Genomic DNA, 20,500 nt, shown 5'->3' on the forward strand with positions numbered 1-20,500 from the left:
GATTCTCCGTGGTGAAACAATTTTCTGAACGTTAGTTAGGCCTTGTGTTTTTGGAGACTTCATAACTTCAGCACTCTTAGCAGCATTGTTACCTGGAGTAACAATGTAGGGACTGTCTAATGAGTCCTCACTTGTATCTGGCTGTGACCGGTCATTAGCCTTCCAAGGTGGAATGATGGCAGGGCAGGCTGAGAAGGTGCTTTGCAGTGACTTGCCCATGACCTCCCCATGGAGCTGGGCCCTGAAGAGTGGAAAGTGGTCCGAGCAGGACTTCCGGGTTGGAGGACCTTCTTCCTGGCTGGAGCTCCTCCCACTCTCCTTTGCGTCTTTGCTTTCTGCCCTCAAAGCAGAGGGAAGGGACAGGCTCTATGTTCCTCCAGAATTCAGACTTCTCCGAAATAATGATTCCATTTCTACCCTGCCGCCATCCCACAGGTTTCCCAGAACTCGGGGAGCTGTGAGGAGAAGTCCGGCTTGCTTTCTTTTGTCTTCTGGGGGGAATCTTTTTTGTTGGGAGTGATCCAGTCTTAAAAACAGGGAGAGCTTCCTGCAGGCTCTCCAGGTCTTTTGAAGTTTTATTGCACCTAAAGCCATTTTAGATCACATTTATTTTGGGTGGTGGTGGTGGTAGTGGTTGGTGCAGGAGGTGCAGACAGCTTTCGGCAGTCACTTATCTCTGACATGTATGCTTTGGGGACACAGCTCAGGTTTCCAGGCCACAAAGTAAATGCCTTATTAACAGAGCTAGCTCCTCACACCCCACCCCTCCCAGTTCCTCTTGCTATGCTTTGTAAGGTGGCTTCCAAGTTGGGATCCTCTTGCTTCCTTCCGTTCCCCCAAATAACTGGGATCAAAGAGTGGAAGTGTGCATCCCCACCTGCTGGTAGGTTCTTTGCACTTTTGTACTGGAGATGGAACTAACCTGTGGTCTCCTCACACACCAGCTAGCCAAGCACACTGATCTATATCTCACCCGCTTTCTCACCAAGATGCCCAGGCTGCTCTTAAATTCTCTCTGCAGCCTCAGTCTCCCAAATAGCTGGGGTTCAACGCCTATACCACAAGCTCAGTCTTCCCTGACCCCCTGGAACGGAAGTTAACAGATAAAGCTTTGTAGACATTGTGTGTGTGTGTGTTGGGAATTGAACCCAGGTCCAGGAAGAGCAGTCAGTAATCGAAACCGTTGCACCATCTCCAACCTCTCTCACTGTAATTTTGAAGTGACTATTCAGACCTGGGAGGTCTCTGGAAGTTTCTGGCGGTGTGGAAAGATTCTCTGGATTACAGACTCACTGTCTGCTCCACTCCCCCAAATGCACCTCACCCCTGGAATATATGGACAACTCCCCATATGCTAAGGGCCAGGCATCCCATTTTCAGTAGGTAGGCTGGGTTCGAAGGCTCTCTGCCTTTCTGATGAGTGCCCTGCCCTGGAGGGGGAGAAGTGGCTTGAGTGGGATGAACCGAGCATCCCACTGATCCCAGCATCCCACTGGTCCTCAAATTTCTGCACATTGATCCAGAGGAAGCTGGGCAAGATCTCCCCTAAGGAGGTTGGGATGGTCTGTCTTCTCCACTCCTGTAAAACCAGTAAAAACTTCCTTTCAAGGAAGTTCTAGGTTACAGCCTTGCCTTTGTGTAATACTGGCCTTAGCAAGGAATTGGAGTGAATTTGCCAGAACAAAAGGATTAGTCTTCCTTTCAAAGTGGCGATCAGAACTGAAAGGGACTGGCACGAAGTTGGGCGTGCCCTAAAATCCAGAGCCTAGCCCTGCCCCTGTGGTGATTAACTCACCGGAAAGGCACCCAGGGCAGGAGCTCTGGACCTAAGGCCCCCATGTGGTGGGGATTTTCCTGAAAAACAGGCTTTCATTAAAAGTACCTTCCTGCTCTGCAGCCCTTCCTTCCCTATCAAGAACAGGTGTGGGCCTGTGAGCTGGGGAAAATCCCTGCAGTTACCTGCAGATGAGAGTGAGGCCGAAAAACTGGGGCCTTGGGGGGGGGGGCACAGGGGGTTCGACCCTGACTGAGGCTAACATGCCAAGGAGGTGTCTCCTAACAAATTACTCATGTTTGCGCTGGTGTATTGGCTTTGCTCCAGCTTGGGTAATGATTATATTTCTGTCTATTTTAAGCACTGCATTTCACCCGCCCCCTCCCCGTTTTCAAACAGTTCTCTATTGTGGCAGTGGTGGTCGTGGTGGTGGTGGTGGTGGTCGTGGTAGTGGTGGTGGTGGTGGTGGTGGTGGTGGTGTGGTCCGGTGTTGCCTTTAACTACACAGGCCTAGGCAGGTGATGGAAAAAGAGGATAAAGCCCTCTCTTCAGAGGTTTGCCTGCGTGGTGGACACAGCTGGGCTTTGCAGATAGCCGAATACTGGTTTGCTCCCGTGCCTTCTGTGGTTCTCCCAGCCATTGCTGGCTGCCTACTGCATGGGATTTCCTTGAGGACAGTCCGTGCTAGCCACAGTTTCATGTGGTCGTCTCAACCGTGCCGGTGAGCCTGGGCTGTAGGAAGTCTATACTTCTGGCCTGCTTCAAGAGTTCAGGGCTCCTTTGCCCTGCAGAGAAGCCACAAGGCTGGCACCTAAGTTAACTCCTTCCATACAGGATAGAAACAAGGACAAATGATCTGCCTACCATGGAGGGGCACTTTGGTCTCCTGATAACTGGTTTTCTCACCCTGTAGTTGGTTTTCTCGGGTCCTTCACAGTACTCTTTATTGGAGAAGAAGGCCCCTACCCTTCACTCTCTCCAATTCAGCGCCCTTTCATTTCTCAACCAAACAGAAGATTGAAATGTGACTTAAATGAACAGGAGAGATTAAAGAGAAAGCTGAAACTCTCTCTTTCTGAATATTTATACTGACTGGCCTAGTGGGTAATTCCTCTCCTTCCTAAATGGGCAGGTGTAGCGCAAGGGAACTATACCACAAACTCATTTGAGGATGCTTCTGATTTTTTTCCCCCTTAATGACTGGGAACTCCCGCCAACCCACCCACAGGGTTTCTCTGTGTACCCTTGGCTGTCCTGGATTCACTTTGTAGACCAGGCCGGTCTCGAACTCACAGGGAGTGCTAGGATTAAAGGTGTATACCGGCCTCAACCGGCTTACTGGGAATTTATAGCTGCATATGGATCGCAGGGGATGCAGCGCTTCCCTGGTTAGTTGGTGTTGGCCTCTGTCCGTGCGTGTCAGTTATGCCAGTGAGCTTAAGTAAATTCACAACACTGCTAACCAGGAAGTCTGGAAAAAGATTTCCCAACTCCTGTCCCCTAAAGCAGGGTCAGGCTTGAAGATACATTCCAGGAGGTTTTCAAGCTAATGCTCTACATGAACTCTGCTCTGGGGGCCCTGGCCCTGTACCTGTGCTGTATTGAGGTGAGGAAGAGACTAGCATAGTGGTTCTCAACCTTTGGGTCATGACCCCTTTGGGCAAACACATCTTCCAAAAATATTTACACCATGACTCAACTGTAACAAACTTACAGCTAAGCAGTAGCAATAAATGTTGTGGTTGGGGTCAGCATAAGGGTCGCAGCATTAGGAAGGTCGAGAACCATTGTTCTACTAAGATGGTTGCACGTCAGAAGACACAGGCTAAGCTTCTAGAGCTTAGCAGCAGCATCAAGAATCATGACCTAGACTATTCTAGAAAGAGTGGCAAAGACGGCATGGAAAATGCTGTACCCCTTCCTGCATTTACATTTACCAATATAGTAAAATAAAGTAAACCTGCTGTTCTTATGCCAAGAGAAGAGGTGATTGTGCACTTTCAAGTGGGTGGTTGTTGAAGGAACATCCAGAAGGTGGGAGGGCCTGGAACAGCAGAAAGAATCCATTCCAGGGGCTCAGGACTGACTTGGGGGCTGTTATAAAAGGATATGTGGAATTTGTAGCAACCAGCCTAGGAAAGGGCGCTGGGCTTGCTTTGCTCCTCATTGGTTAATGAGGCCAAAGTGATGAATTAAAAAAAACAGCAGCAACAACAAAACTTTCAAGGAGTTGTTTTTAGACAGCAGAATGTTACTGTGTAGTAGCGAAGTCCAAGAAATGCCTAGTAAAATATTCATGTGTTATTGGAGACCTATTCCATTTCCATGGAAGGAAAAAAAATTGGCCGTCCTGCCCAGTGGACAACAACATGGGGTTAGTGCCTGCTCCAGCAGTTTTTGGCAGGTGGACCTGCCGAGGAAAAGGGCCCGCTGCATAGAGCAGGGAGCCCAGCGTGGGCTGGGAGACAGCAGCACACTCCCCAGGGCCTGTGGGGAGAAAGGCCCTTGTTCACCCCTTCTCTTGTGCGCTGGCCCCTCCTTAGCGCATTCTCTTGGTCCACAGAAGGAGGGTCTGCGCTGTCTGGGAGAGCAGGTGATTGCCTCCTGGAGTCACCTGCCTGGTACAACATGCTAGTGTGTTCTTGGTTGGTGAAGAACAGCTTTGGTAAGAATCAGATTCAGTGGGGTGGCAGATTGGCTTTGTGTGTCTAAGCAGGTTTCTGATCCAGACCCTTCAATCCCTAGGAGTGGTCTCCATTCACTACAGATAGTGACAGAGCACCCATTATGAGCCAGACTAGGCATGGATGTCTCTTAATGAAGCCGTTAGTAAGATTCCAATTACCTTTTTATTTGGGCATGGGATCAGAGTTTCTCTGTGTAGTAGCCCTGGCTGGCTGGCCCGAAGCTCACCATGTAGATCAGGCTGGCATTGAACTCCCTAGTGCTGGGATTAAAGGCATGCACCACTACTGCCTGGCTCTTTGGGGGGAGGGGCGGGCAGTTTGTTTTGAGACAGGGTTTCTCTGTGTATCCTTGCCTATCCTGGAACTCACTCTGTAGACCAGGCTGCCTCCCAGAGTGCTGGGATTAAAGGCGTGCATCACCACGCCCGGCCATTTTGTTTGTTTTTAGGAGACTCTTGCTGCATAACACCCCACCCCCACCCACCCTGGTCTGGCCTTGACCTCTTGACCTGCTTGCCTACTGAATGCCAAGTTCACAAGGGTGGTTCCAGTTTTTTCATGAGCTGCTCCTTCTTGGCAATGTCACCAGGTATGTGTAGAAAGGCTGTGTGTGTATGCAAATATAGAAGGCACTATTTGTTACCTCCACAGAGGGCTAGGCAATTTTATTTTACTTTATTATTTTATGTGCATTGGTGTTTTGCCTGCATGTATATCTGTCAAGGTGCCAGATCACCTAGATTTGTAGCTACAAACAGTTGTGGGTGCTGGGAATTGAACCTGGGTCCTCAGGAAGAACCACTAGTGCTCTTAAACCACTGAGCCATCTCTCCAGCCCAGACTAGCAATTTCTCAGCTCATGCCATTCAAAATTTCATTTGGAGATGGCTCTTGAAGATGCTTTTGGAACACTGGGGTCTACAGTGTGAGGGCATATGTAGACTGTGTGGGGGGGAGCCAGAAGGTCCTTCAGCAGATTCTGTGGGAGAGTGGGTAAGCCCAGATGATGCTGATGCCTGGCATTTGCGTACTTGGTTCTGTTGCCACTGTGGTTTTGGCCTTAGCCCCAGTGGGAGGAACAACAGAATTAATAGGACTGAGAACGATAGGCTGTCTTCTTACCTGCCTTGCCTGGGCTGCTTGCAGGACTCTAGTTCCCTGCTCCCTCTGGATTGCAGCCTGGCATGGGGGTGGAGTTAGGCCTCCTGGGAGCACAGAGAGATCCCCTGGGTGAATGCCAGGACCCCTTAACCGGCTAGGCCTTGCCCTGCCTTTGCTCTCTAGGTTGGCCTATGCATTTTGAGTTAAGAAGTTGGCTGTGGGCTTGGTGGTTTTCACATGAGTGACTTCCACAGTCCCCAGGGAGGACTGGGTGGTTCCAGAGAGGCTGGCTGCCAGAGCAGGGGGATCCCCGGGGCACCCCTTCTAGGAGTCCGTCTCCTAGGCCCTGTACGCCATCATGTTGGACAAACCCCAACATCTGTATTTTTAGCAAACTCCTCCAGGTGGTTCTCCCCGTAGTCACCCCAGGACCTGCCAACCACACACAGTCTGTCTTTCTTTAAACACAAACTACTCCTCCAGCGCTACGCCCACACACTTGAGTCTAGTTATTGAACATTTGGCATGCAAACGTGGTTGAACGAAGGTTTTATATAGCTTGAATAACCCCCAGATTGAATGACTACATTTGAAATTTGAAACATGTATTTGTGCCTTTCTGTCTTTGCTTTAAAAGCCTCTAGAACATCACCAGACATTCTTAGGAACCTGAGAGGAAATTTCCTATGTGTCTCCTCAACTCTTGGCTGGTTCCATGTGCAGATGGACACTGAGCTGTGTCTGCACGAAGCAGTGTTCATTCAGATGAGCCTGTACTGAGCATGCCAGGACATAGCATGCCAGTGAGGACAAGTAGCCTTGGCTGTTCTGGGACTCTGATGCTGTAGATAGACATGGCTGGCCTCCAGCTCACAGAGATCCACCTGCCTCTGACTCCATGAGTGCTGGGATTTCAGGCGTGCACCACCACCACCGCCCCACCAGGAAAGAAACTTTCTAAGCCTTGGTGAGGTGCACAGTGAGTATCTATATGCACATGTCAAAGATGGATGCATGAAGTCAGCTTGTTTGTTTTGAGACAGGGTCCTACTGTCTCTAACCTAGGCTGGCCTAGAGCTTGTGGCAGTCTTCCTGCCTTAGGCACCCACCCGTCTGCCTCCCCAGGGCTGGGATTAAAGATGTGAGGCACCATACCCAGCACGGAAGTTGATATGTTTAATACCAGCGGATAGGAGCATTAACACGCCTGGATTATGGACACTTACCAGTGCTCTCTACCAACAAACCAAATCTACCTTTATCTACCCTTGCAGATAGCATTGTTTGGTAATGATACCAGGCACTCAAGCAGATTTGGGGACTTTGTGGGAACAAATAGCTTCTGTTTTAGAAATGACATTGAATGCATTTTGTGGCAAATCTTTTTTTTTTTCTTTCTTTCTATGAAACAGGGTCTCATTGTGTGGCCCAGGATGGTGTCTATAGATGTCAAATTACCTTCCTGCTTTAGCTGTCTGACCTGTTAGAGCTAGGTGTGAGCAGCCAGGCGGCTTCTTTTCATCATCAGTGTTGTCTTTCTTTCTTTTTCTCCTTCCAACAAGGTCTCATGTAGTTCAAGCTGCCCCTGCCCCCCCACCCCCGCCCCGTGTGTGTGTGTGTGTGTGTGTGTGTGTGTAACAGCTCTAGCTGTCCTGGAACTCTCTCTGTGGACCAGGCTGACCTCAAACTCACAGAGATCCTCTTGCTTCGGCCTCCCAAGTGCTGGGATTAAAGGCATGCCCCATCACTGCCCGGATGAAGCTGTCCTTCTAATTCAGTGTTTAGCTGAATTTGACCTTGAACAGAGCCTCAGATGTTGGGATTGCAGCATGCCTATCTTGCTTTCATTAAAAAAAAAAAACAAACCAAAAACCAAGAACATTTATTCTACTTTATGTGAATAAATGTTTTTTTGTTTTTTTGTTTTTTTTTGGTTTTTTGAGACAGGGTTTCTCTGTGTAGCCTTGGCCGTCCTGGACTCACTTTTGTAGACCAGGCTGGCCTCGAACTCACAGCGATCCGCCTGCCTCTGCCTCCTGAGTGCTGGGATTAAAAGCGTGCGCCACCACGCCCGGCCCGAATAAATGTTTCTAATGCATGCATGTGTGCACACCATGTGCACACGTATTAGATCCCCTAGAAGTGAGGTTATGGATGATTATGAGCCGCCTATAAGTGCTGGGGATTGAACACGGACCCTCTGCAAGAGCAACAAGGTGGTCTTAACCAGTGAGCCATCTCTCCAGCCTTCACCTTTTTGTTTTGTTTTGTTTTGTTTTTTCCTGTTTCTACAAATGCCTTGTTACCCATTGGCTTAATTCGATTTTTACTACTAAGGAGCTTGCTTTCCCCTTTCCACCCTGTCAAAGCCAAGTGGATTGCCTCACAGTTCTGGATTGAGTGAGACCATGAGGTGGGTTCTCCATTGGTGCCACGCTGTGTCACAAATGGCTGTGTTCTCAGATAATGTGAGTCTAGGGAGGGGTGGAAGAGTGCAGATTGAAGCCTGTGAGGATGCGTGTCTCTGTGTGTAGTCTGAGGTGTGTATGTATGTGCATGTGTGAGTTTATCCAGTTGAGTCTGGAGCCTCTGGGGTAGTATCTTGACTCTACAGGGGGAAATGAATTTAGTTTAAAAGGCTGTCTATAGCTGTGGACTACGCCAGGGAACTCAGTTTACTTGAGGTAACCGGGACCTTGGGCAGAAACGCTTCACTCCTGGTGAGGGTAGCTGCTTTTTGGGGGGGGGGGGGTATCAGGCAGCTGTGACTGTGAGAGCTGTTGTGACCGTGACCTGAACTCTTTGCTACCTGGCTTGCTGTTAAAACCCAGGTACACTAGGGACACCCAAGGAAAAAGCAAAGGGCTAGCCTGCTTGTGAATAAATACAAAGTGGAATCTTTGGGGCCCAACAATTTCCTTGGATGTTGCTTTTGGTTGACCAAAGCAACGACTGTGTGATTTATGGTGTTTATGAAGTCTAGCGCACCTATGTGCTCTCATACAGACATTTTAATAGAGATTAAGTACAAAACGGAGCGATGCATAAGCAGAGATACACCATAAGCAATATTGTAGTGTTAAGTCTATTTGTGTTTTCTCCACATCCTAGTTAAACAGCTGGACATCACTGGAGGAGCTGTCTCTTAAGCGATTTGGAAAAGCATTATAGTTTAGTAAATCAAATGAAAATTTACATTCAGTATGGGGTGTCACATACAGTCACTTCTTTAGGAAATCCCTATCTGACCCGATGAAAATCAAGCAGATTTTCAACTGTGTTCCAAGAGGGCCTGGAGCTTAAGGGGCAGTTGGAATCTAAACAAGAGGTGGGTCATTCCCAGGCCCACGGCTGTAGTGGGTTGGACCCACTGGGAGAAAGAGACATACCTGGTTGTGTTCTGTGCGTGGCTCATCTCCAGATGTGTGCTCCAGGTACTTGTGGGGACAATGGGCCAAAGACCCCACCTCCCTCCCTGGCATGGTTGCATGCAGGGTGTTAGGTGAGTGTCACAAGTTTTTGGATGGCCCTCATAGTCTCTCTCTCTCTCTGGAATAAGGAGTGGCCATTGGCTAGGGTGCGCCTGGAGAGAAGGGATGCCTGGGAGGTTCTGACTGCATTCTGAAGATGCTTGGTGGGCCGCTGAGAGGTTGTTGTCTCCAGAACCTGGAAATGTAGCTCAATGGACAGAGTCCTTGCTTAGCACTTGTGAAGTCAGGCTTCGGTCCCCAGCACCTCTGAGCACCCGGCAGGGTGGCACGAGCTTGTAATTGCAGCATGTGATACGGAGGCAGAAGGATCTGTCTCCAGCTACACAGCAAGTAAGGCATCTTGGGCTCTACCCAAGAACAGGGCTTTACTGTGTAGCTCTAGCTGGCCTGGAACTTGCTGTGTAGAGATAGCTCAGGCTTGCTGGTCTCACACTCAGAACAGCTCCGTCCGCCTCTGCACCTGCCTGCCTGCCCCCTGAGTGCTGGGAGCAGAGGTGTGTGCCACCACACCCAGCTGAGGTTGTTTCTTATAAAAGCCATTGCTCTGCCTGGAAAAATGAATGCGGTGTTTGACTCTAACGTGGTGGAGCTGTAAGTACATATTTGAAGCTTGGCTGGAGGGCAGACCAGCAGGAGGGAACCCCAGGACACACAGGAGTAGGTAGAGAAAGTGAGCCTGCTCTTTGATGCATTGTGTTCAAGGTGTCTTCCTGTTTGCACATGGAATCAGCCAGGTGAAACATCTGGAATCCTAGGGGCGATTGGTGCCGTCCTCAGGTGCAGCCTCCACAGGAGGCTGTGGAACTCTTCACTTTGGCCATTTTGTTTCTGGAACTGTGCTTGGACTGTGGCAAAGGACTCTAGGGTAACCCAGTTAGTTGGCGTTGTAGCGGCCGACTTGTGTACATTGGCTAGGACCTTGGTTGCTGGGTACAGACCGTGATGTGTTCTAAGAGAGGACTGCTGTGTGCCAGGAGCTGTTCTGAGCCTTTTTGAGCCATGTCCCGCACCATAGATAGATGAGGGAGGACCTTGAGCAGAGAGAGAGGTGGTGTGTGCTCTGCGTGGCTGAGTCGGGGGCAGAAGCTTGTCTCAGTGAGGCCCAACCTTCATCCCATGGTCCCATTGTGTTCCGCCCAAAGCGGGCTGGCCTCTGAGAACCTCCCGTCAGGTAACTCAGTGGGGTTGTTGGTCTGTTTTTTCTAGATGTCCATGGAAGGGACAGAGTTGGATTCTGGAGTTGAGGTTTAGCGGGGAGAGTCACACACAGTTACAGGCCCTGTGTGGGGAGGGGGTGGCTCCTTAAGCAACTTGGACCAACCAAAGTGCTAGGGCTGTTTGTTCCTGCTTAAGTGGACACCGCTGGGTTTGGAGTGAGGTTGAAAAGGGGGCCTTGATGGCGCCAAGTGTGGTGAGGTTAAAACTGAGAAGGAAAGGGACTTGAAGGGAGTCTTTCTTTCTTTCTTTTTTCTTTTCTTTCTTTCTTTCTTTTTTTTGTTTTTGTTTTTTGTTTTTTGTTTTTCAAGACAGGGTCTCTCTGTGTGGCCTTGGCTGTCTTGGGCTCCTTTGTAGACCAGGCTGGCCTTGAATTTACAGAGAGTAACCAGGCGTGGTGGCACATGCCTGTAACCTCAGCACTCAGAAAGGCAGAGGCAGGCAGATCACTGAGTCGGAGGCCAGCCTGGTCTACAAAGCAAGTCTAGGACAGCCAAGGCTACACAGAGAAACCCTGTCTTGGGTGGGTGGGTGGGGGTGGGGGGGAAAGGCATAGCATTTGAACTTAAAGAGACCCACCCGCCTCTGCCTCCAAAGTGCTGGGATTAAAGGCGTGGGCCACCATGCTCGGCTCTGGAGTTCCTTTCTTATTCTCTGGCCACTAAGTTAACAGAGGTAGCTAGAAACAGCTTTCCTTCACTGTATCGTTTGTAGCATCACTGTGAGTCTGAGAAGAATCTTCAAGTGTTTTCCAAACCCCTGCTTTCTGCCACTGGGCTCCCTTCAGTGCCTTCCAGGGAGCCTGGGTAGATGGTTGCAGGGCCAGACTGCGAGGCCACTGCTGCATTAATGAGCCATACAGTTCACCCCACAGAGTCACTGTCACTCAGTTTCTAAGGGTTCCACCTCCCTACAGTGTCATGTACATAATCCTTGTAGAACAGCAGAACCCACTTTTGTCCAATTTTGCAGGTTTTGCAAAAAGGAGATAAATACCGCTCGGTTGCAAAAGAGTTCTGTGCTGTGTCCTCTCCTTGTATGACTCCATGTATGCATATGGAGGTCAGAAGACCACTTTTTGCAGTTAGTTCTTGCTGTTAGTTGTTGTTGTTGTTGTTGTTGTCAGTAGAAGTTGGTAGAGGTTCACTCAAGAGGCGGGGAGTTTTTAGGTCCTTGCAATGACTTAAGGATTTGTGTATGCCCACAAGGATAGCTGGCACAGCAGATGGGCATGCCTGGGTGACCTCCCACGGGTGCCATGCCTGGCATGCCTAAGACTTAAGGACAGACTTTGGCTCATCTTAGACAGATAGCATCAAAAGCTAGTCACTGAAACCCGAGTCTTATGTGCCTCATTAAGCCACCTGTCAGCTCAAAGCACCCTCCCACCTCAAGTAAGCAGTTCTGGCCTCACACTTAGGGACTGGTGCATCTAAGGCCATGCCACGGCCCCTGGGCTCCCTGGGGACACACAACAGCTGCGCACTGCCTTTCCACAGCCTCTCCACAGGGCCCCCGCCAGCCTCTCTTGGAAGGGCCTGGGAACAGGTGTCTGTTCTGTCTGCCATGGCTCCAAATCCAGAGGGGACACTGCCGGCTTCATCTTTTCTCCTTAAGGGAAGCGGTTTTTGAGAGAGCAGGGTTGTACGCTAGCTGCTCACAGTGCTAGGGACGCTTGTGTTCCCAGGACTCCTGGGCGGCTCTTAGGTCATGATTTGTTTATTGAAGGTAGAGGCCAGCTCCCTTCCTGTGGTCAAGGAGTGTGGTTTCTCAAAAGCGCTGGGAACTGGAGAACTTGCCAGGTGGAGAAGTCAGCCACATTCATCCCTCGCAGTTAGTGGAGTATAGAGTCCCTGAGTGAGCGCCCCCTGGTGTCCAGGCCTAACCCCCTCCCCTACTCAAGTCTCCTTGAGTGGTCCCTGTGTGCATATCGCATCATTTATAAGGAGGAGGGAGCGCTGCACAAAGCCAGCCCAGTGAGACACTGGGCTGCTCACTGCCCATTTACACGCTGGGATATGAGTAGAAAACCACTTATTTTCTTAGCAGTTTTTACAATTCTCTTCCTTCCAACTATTTCTGATAGTGGATATTTTTCAAGACCGGGTTTCTCTGTGTAGCCCTGGCTGGCCTAGATCTCCCTTCATATAGACCAGGCTGTTCTCAAACTCACAGAGACCCTATCTGCCTTTGTCTTCCGAGAGCTGGGATTAAAGGCTCGTGCCACCACCTTGGCCATGACTTCTTAAGATAATTAAGTGGGGGAGCCACTGCATTTAAGTTAGCGACTATTGCTGGAATTGTCTTTCCAGGGCTTGTGGTCATTTCTCTTCTTCTTTTTTTTTTTACTTTATTAATTTATTCTTGTTACATCTTAATGGTTATCCCATCCCTTGTATCCTCCCATTCTTCCCTCCCTCCCATTTTTCATTTCTCTTCTTAACATTAAACTTCTGCTAGTGTCCATTGTGATCATAGCGGCCCAATGTTGCCTGGCAAAAAAAAAACCCTTAACGTATGGGAGCCAAGACCGAAGGTGACCTGGTCTCCTGCCGTAGACTAATGCCTGTATACCCTTGGCTTTTTTGAGGATGGTCACTTGAGGTGCTGTACAAGGAAAGTAATGGAGACACGGGCAACTTCTTACAGAATTCAGGGCTGGGGGGGGGGGGTCTGACCTTGTGAGCTGAAAGAGGAGTGAGGGTTCGAAGCTACAAGGTGGGTATGGCACGTACCAGGGGGGGCCATTGGCAAGGACGGTGGGAGGGATGCGCTAGCCCCGGAGCAGAAGGCTGCTTCCACACAGGTCTTACAGGAGAGGGGCTGCGGAGGGGAGGAGGCCCCACCCCATGCTCCTCCCCCTGCCTGTTCTCTCCTTCATCTCTGAATGCTGGGATTTCTTACTGGACAAATTGAAGGCTTGGTTTTAATTGATCACAAGGAGCTGCGCTTGGGAGCTTTTGGAAGGGGATGCTTAGCACCACAGTTGTTCACAGGTGCATTTATCTTTTTTTTTTTTTTTAACCTCTTAAAAAATAAGCCTAAGGAGGACAGTGCTTGGCTGGCATGCCAAACTTATTAAGAGCCGTCATTTACAACGGGAAGCAATCTACAGACCTCACCAGCCAGAGCTGTACCCTGGAGAAGATGAAGCCGGGAGCATAGCAAAGCTGCCAGGCTCAGGGCTCAGCAGCCACAGGGCCTGGCGGTGTTCTGTGGTGTCCTGGGCACAGCCTGTTCCCGGTTCTCTCTTGGGCCTCTGCTCCTGTCTCCACCTTTGGGGTAGGAGTGTTCCTTGTGGCTTGGAAAAGCCCAGCTGGCTTCCGGGAGAAAGAGGGGGGGGGCAGCCTGGCAGCTGTGCTGATGAGGAAACCCAGTGAGTGCCTGGTCTGGAGTGAAGCTGCAGCTTCCCAGTGTGTCTTCCATGGAGAGAACCAAGGGCGTGTTGTAGAGTATCCAGATGTTCCAGAAAATAGCATAGTTGTAAATGAGCTTTTCATAAAGGAGTTTAATTTGAGGGAGGAGATGGCAATGGGTTTGCTGGGTCCCTCTGAGTCATGGTTGAGTACCCTTTATCCAAAATGCTTGGGACTAGGAGTGTTTTCAGATTTTGAGTGTTTTAATTTGGGGGAATATTTGCATTTAGTTCCCAGGTGTAGGAGGCAGAGGCAGGAGGTTCTCTAAGTTTGAAGCCAGCCTGGTCTTCTGTCTCCAAAAAAAAAATTTACTTTGTACATGAACTACAAATGTTTTGCCTGCATGTGTGTTTGTGGATCACATGCATGCAGTGTCTGCGGAGGTCAGAAGATTTCCCTGGACCTGTCATGGTTGTGAACCAAGATACAGGAACCGTGGAAGAGCAGCCAGTGAGTGCTCTTTAACCACTAAGCCATCTCTCCTGGGGGAGGGGGTGGCGCAGGTCTTTTGCATATGCATAATGAGCCCCTCAGTCTCCTACAGGGCTGGTGAATGTTTTGCTTCTGCCTGATATCCAGATGTAAGTGGTTTGCCTTATGCGGCATTAGCAGCTTGGCACATGGGCATTTGCACAGTGTGGAACATGTTTTTACCTGGGATATGCCGGCACTCAAGTTGTGGATTTTGAAGTATTTTCAGATAGGTAATTCTCAGCTTATAAATGTCATACTCCATAGTCTGCAGGCACCAGCAAAGCATGGCCAGCCACATATAGGACACGCTGGCTCTTTGCTATATGGGGACCTTAGTAGGACTTACAGATGTAGTTACTTTGTCCAGCTAAACAACTGAGGGAACAGATGTCACAGGCAAGTGTATTTTGCTTTCTGAAGCAGTGTGTATCTCACCTCCAAGCCAAGGTCTGGAGGTGAAGGCGTGCCGCAGTTTTGAGTCTGAGCCTGGCTGAAAAAAAAATACATACTTAATCATTTTTTTGGATCTTGGTTAGCTGGGCTGAGTTTCTCTGTAACCTTTTGGCTTGGAGAACTGTCCCTTTTAGTCACAGTAATTATCCTTTCGAGTGATATGTAAATTGATTACCGCAGACCTTTCTAGGGTGCAGTTTGATTATCCACCAAGCTTCTCTTTCTGCCTCTTATTTAAACTTATTTTTAGCACAGTCCTTGAAACCTCTGTGTGAGACTGTCCATAGTCGTGGGTTCTGAACTGCGAAGGTCAGTCTCATCAGACCCATCACAGCCTTGCTTCAAGACCTCTCCTGTGTAATCTGGATGCTTTCCAGAACCTTACTGTAGAAGAAAAAGCAAGTGTGGTTCTTAGTCTGATCTGTCTGCAAGTGGTTAAGTACAAAGGCAGGAGGGGCAAGAATGTGTGCTTAAGGCTGCCAGGGGATTATTTACAGATTTTTGCTGACAGTCCTTGTTTAAAGGAATCCCCTGTGAGATTTATGAAGCCCTTCCAATTTATTGTCTTTTCCAAGTAAGGTAAGCAAATAAATAAGTTATTCTATTTTATTATAAACATAGCCAGTGTAAGATTAAAAAATAGGAGGAAACAGGGCTCCATTTTTTTTTCCCCCCACCCAGTGTGTTTCAGGAATTTGGAAAGCATCCTGGAAAGGCCTTTTGTTTTGTTTTTGGCCCGAGTACATTGTGCATTTTAGAAGATAAAGTCTGACCCTTGATGTTGGAATGCACAGCTCCCCATCCGTGAAGAGAACCGGCTGCAGCTAACTGGGGCAGGGCAGGATGGCAAGGCGGCGGCCATGCGGTGTTTGGTTCTTAGAACAGCAAGCTCACTGTAGTCTGGGGGCCACACCATGAGGCTCCGTGCTTGGTTTGGTACATACACTATAGAAACTCTTACTAATCTCTTCCTGTCACCCTGAACCTTTTGGTTTTCTTTTTCCTGTGTAAACTGCTTTCAGACTTGTTGGTGTTTCCCTACTGCTATATTGGTGAGTCATGGCTCTAGTGTTAAGTGTGTGAAGCCCAGCTGGGAAACTTTGTTTGTTTGTTTTGCTTTTTGAGATAGCCTTGGCTGTCCTGGAATTTCCATTTGTAGACCAGGCTGGCTTCAAACTCACACCTGCCTGCCTCTGCTTCCCGAGGGTTGGGAATTACAGGCGTGCGCCACCGTGCCCGGCGAAAACTTAGATTTGTAAGTAAAAGAATACAAAGGAACACGAGACTATAATAAACAAACAGTTCTTTCCCTGGTGGTGGTGTCTGGCTAAGTGTATGGCCTCTGCCTGCCCAGAGTCCATTTGAAATTACCTAGCCCTTCCTAGGCCACAGGCTACACCTGTAGGAAAGCTTCCGGTTCCCATTCTGAGAGGACGGATGTTCTGCCTTTGCACCTTCCTGTCCTGATGCTCAGCTATTTTCAGGGGTGGGAGAGATTAATAGTGTTCTAGATGATGTCCTGTAACAGACTGGGTTCAAGTTCCTCAGGCCCTGGCATGTAGGCTGTACAGGAGTTTGCTTTGGAGCAGATCAGCCCTAAGTGGGAGGCTTGGAAGGTGTTAAGGGCAGAGTGCCCACAAGAGCAGGTTTATGGGTTTTATTTCTTGTCCTTCTCTCAAGCAGCAGAGAGGCAAATCTTCACCCAGTGCTCTATCAAGTCATGGGTCGGGGTAGCACAGCGTGGCTCACTTTGCAGGGCTCTGGGTTGGTGGCCTGAGCAAATCTGATGGAGCCCTGCTGGAAAGGCTCTCCTCACCTTCCTAAGAGGGCAGGAGGCAAGCAAAGCAGTAGGAAGAGAGTCCTGAAGGGAGGAGGTCTTATATATGCCTTGAAGGCATGGTCCGCAAGGATGGTGGGCTAGGGTACAGCCCCTTTCTTTTGGTCTCCCTCCCAGACTGCTCCACACTGCTCATCCCTGTGTGGACCTCAGAATCAGCTGGGAAACTTCAAAAGACCTGTAGCTCCGCTCTCAAACGGTTAGTGGCAGAGGGAGAGACCTGCTTTAGCTAGTTTGATAGTTTCAGGTGATTCTAATGGACCGCCAGCACACCCTTAAACACTGTCACTCAGGTTCACCTGGGACTGAGAGGCACACTCAGAGAAACCGGAAGCCATAACCTTCCTGCTTCCCAGGCTCTCCAGAGTCAGAACACAGGGCTGAGGGCTGCTGGGAGAGTCTCAACTCTTCACGGACTACCTGAGTGACGGTATGTGTCTCCCTGGGGGGTTATGCAGTACAGCAGTAGCATGAACCCCTCCATTTCACTCTGAAAAGGGACACCTCATCAACATGGAGAGGGTCAACACAGAGCTGTGTCACTGTGTACACTATATAGATACCATATAGGATGAGGTTGCTGTGAGATAGATAATGTCGGTCCAGCCAGCGCCTTTGCCTGTGAGCTTCAAAGTGCACCAGCCCCTCTCTTCCTGCCCTTGTGAAGTAGACGTGAGGTCAGGGATGATCTTGCTGGTCTCTGGGTTGCTGGAAAGAGAAACCAGCTGTTGCTTAGGAAACTAACTGCTGCTGGACTCAGGCTGGGTACCTTGGAGGACCTCCAGTGCTCCAACCTGGGTGGAAGAGGGTGAACCCCATAAAGGCATGAGCCAAAGGGGATGTGGGGGAAAGGTCATGCTCATTTTTGTAAGGGCAGCTTTCCCCAGGAATTCATCCTTGGCCTAGCAAAGGCTGGAGGCCCTGAGGGTAACGCTGTCTGGGAGAGGGAGGGAAAGCTGGAGCGTGGATCTGGCTGGTTTTCTGACCCACAGACTCTGGGGCTGGGAACATTGCACTAGTGTGCCTGGACAAGTCCTGCATGTGCCCCTTGCCTGAGGTAACCTGGATCAACCCCAAGTTTAGTTAAAACCACAGTCTTCCTCTCAGGAACCAGAAGGTCCTGTATCCCTGCCCCCCCCCCCCCCCAACAAAGCTCCCTCCCCACCAGGCGCTCCATGCTGATGTTTCCAGCCATTTCCTCCAGCGGGTTACCACTGAATAGGTCACAGGTGGACTTGAGCTAGCCCAAATTTCAATCTCTTTCTGCTGTGACATTCTGAGCTCCAGCCTTCATACCTATGGGCTGGAAAGGATGCAGCCTTACTGACAGGGAGTGTTTGTTGGTACTAGGTTCCTTCAGAGTCACAGCATTTAATCTAGTTCTTGGGACAGTTTTTTTTTTTAAACAGCAGGAGGGTGTTTTGTGACCCGAGGCACAGCTTTGATGTGGCTTTCTGGTCTCTCCTAGAAAGTTTCTCACTTAGTGTCATCATACCTTGGACCGTCCTAGTTAGTGTCTCTGTGGCTTTCTCTCTGGAACCATACTTTCACTTTTACAAATAAAAGTAAAAATCTGGTACTGGGTGCCTGCCACACAGGACAGTCCCTTGGGTATTGATACCCATAAAGCAGGCTCCACAGGAAGGAGGGATCCTTGTCCCCAAGGCTCCCAGATTGGGCAAAGAGATGCTACACTTGTTTTAGGGAAGTGGTTAGACTTTAGGATTCTTTGTAAAAAGCAACTGGGGGAATTGTTTTTGCATTGTTCTTTACTGAGGCCGGAAATGCTGTTTCACTAGATTAGTCTTGTTCACATAGTGATAGACAATTACTGTACAGTCATGTTCAGATGTGTTCTGATTAGTCTCCAAACCTCTGTTCCCAGATGGAGGGACTCAGCTTCAGGTAACCCCGTCTGCATCCAATTAAGCGGCAGAGCACGTGGCCAGCTCCTGGGTTTGGGTATCCGGCCTGCTAACTTTGCATTAGCAGTTTGTTCAACTCTGGGAACTTGAACTTGGGAGTTGCTTTTTGTGTGATGCTGGGCTTGGCCTATTGAAGCATACACAGGAAGGTGAGTAACCTCGGCCTTCATCTTAAGCTCCTCAGGTGCTTTCCAACACTTTGATGCTGCCCAGCAACCTACACTTGATGCTGGTGGTCCTAGTGAGGTGGATGCCCTCCCTGTGTGTGCTGATTTGCACGCTGACCGACCTGCTGTGTGCCTAGCTCCACACGGCGGACACTTCTTGCTGGAACAGAGTTGGGCAGGGATCAAAGGTCTGCATCCTAGTGGGATGCAGAGGGGTTACCTTACATTTGTGTGCAGGCACACATCACAGACTCCCGCTTGTCTACCTTGTTTTCTGAGACAGGGTCCCTTATTGAACCTATAGCCCTCCCCTGCCGCCTCCGCCCCTTCCCCCCCCCCCAATATCACTAAGATTATGAGTAGACATCTAACATTTTAAAGTCTACTGAAGAGTCTGAATTCACGCTTGTATAGCAAGCACTCTACTGACTGAGAGCCATCTCCATTGTCCTGTGTCTCAAACTCTTGCTTGCTTCAGCCACTGTCCAGGCAAGCCAGCTCAGAGCCAAGTTCACACACACAGACTATGAGGGAGACTCCTTACATTTTTTTCCTTAATGGCATCCATACCCTGGCCAAAAGAGGGTTTGTTGTTGTTGTTTGGTTGGTTTTGTTTGTTTGTTTTTTGTACCGCACCATTAGAATGTCTGTAATGTCTGCTTGATTTATTTTTTTATTTTTATTTTTTGATATTTTTGTACATCATCCATTCTCACTTGAGTGTCATGGAACATTGTTGGTAAAGTGTTAATAAAGATGAAAACTTGTGTTTTAGTGGCTTTTTAAAATTCTGGAGTTGATAAGAACATTTTATACAGAAGCGCTTGGTGAGTCTGCATGTGAGGTCTTGGAGCTTGGCACAATTTTGGAGTTTGGGTGGCAGGAAGCAGCATCTGTGGGGAGATTAACCCTGTTGGGGCACTGATTCAGAGGCTAGCTGGAAACTCCCAGTTCTGCCATTGGAGTGACAGACAAGTCTCCTGAGGAGCCGCAGGTTTTTATCTGTGAAGTGGGGGCGCCTGTATTTCTAACCTTACTGGAGGTCTTCAGTGAATACTCTATTCACTGGTTGACAACATTTTACCATCTCTGGAATCAAATGTCACTAAATCAATTCCCTGCCATATCTTGACAGCTGTTTTTCTTGCTTGTGGTTTATAAAGTAGTGCGGGTCTTTGTTTTATGGTGCCAGGGACTGAACCTGGGCTTCTCGTGTGCTAGGAAGTTTGTTCCACTAGACTTCCTTTTTAATTTCTATTTTGAGACAGGGTCCCAACTAAGTCTGTAATTCAACTCTCTCAGCCCCCTACCCAATTCCCCTGCCATCTCTGGGCTACACTGCATGGATGGTCATCCCCCTCGGCCTCCCAGGTCCTCTAGCCTTCCCTAAGAGTCGCTTGGCTTGGCTTCTATCTGTGGCAGAGCCTGAATCCAACGCACATCTGTTCACAATCAAGCAGGTTTAAGAGCCCGAGCTTTTCTGTGGTTCTGGGCAGGAGGCTACTTTCTTCTCTAGGAGTTCCAGATGCCCCCTCTAAAACCCTGCCTCCACCTGGTGAGCTCAGGGTCTTCCCCACCAGGAGAGAGCTCGCTAGGAGTCCGTCAACGTGCACAGCAGCTGAGTCTTTTCTCTCTCGAAGCACATGCTTTTATCGCAGTGTCCTGCCATCTGGCAGTGAAAATGGAGTGGATGCCGCCTCGACCTTTTAGAGTGTCTGCACTATATTTTAACTGGGAAGTTACATGTATTTTCTCTACTTAATACTTTAAAAAGCCTCTTGGGTACCAAGAGAGGCTTTTAAGTACCGTTGCACGTGACCTGTTCTGGAAAGGGAACTTCAGACTGAGAAGCCCCACTTTACTTTATTTAACGGCAGCCTTGTTAGAGTCACGTGGTATTTGGCAGCATCCTTCCCCAAAGGGACTTGGCAGCACTGTTGAGCCAAAAAGGTTGTGCTAC

At 49.2% G+C, this 20,500-nt stretch overlaps 1 protein-coding gene across 7 annotated transcripts in view; it reads left to right on the forward strand.

Annotated features, from left to right (window-relative positions):
- Nucleotides 1-20,500, forward strand: part of CTBP2 (C-terminal binding protein 2) — a 130,058-nt gene that overhangs the window by 9,966 nt on the left and 99,592 nt on the right. Inside the window, exon 1 of one of the 7 annotated variants that reach the window (XM_084772709.1) lies at nucleotides 7,681-7,975. The exons of the other annotated variants lie outside the window; for them this stretch is intronic. The gene's annotated coding sequence lies outside the window, so the exon portion shown is untranslated. Of the gene's footprint in view, nucleotides 1-7,680; nucleotides 7,976-20,500 lie in introns of those variants that run through there. 7 annotated transcript variants of the gene reach the window in all.

This window comes from Acomys minous (genome assembly GCF_964271855.1).
Source record: "Acomys minous genome assembly, chromosome: 2".
Lineage (NCBI taxonomy): Eukaryota > Metazoa > Chordata > Mammalia > Rodentia > Muridae > Acomys > Acomys minous.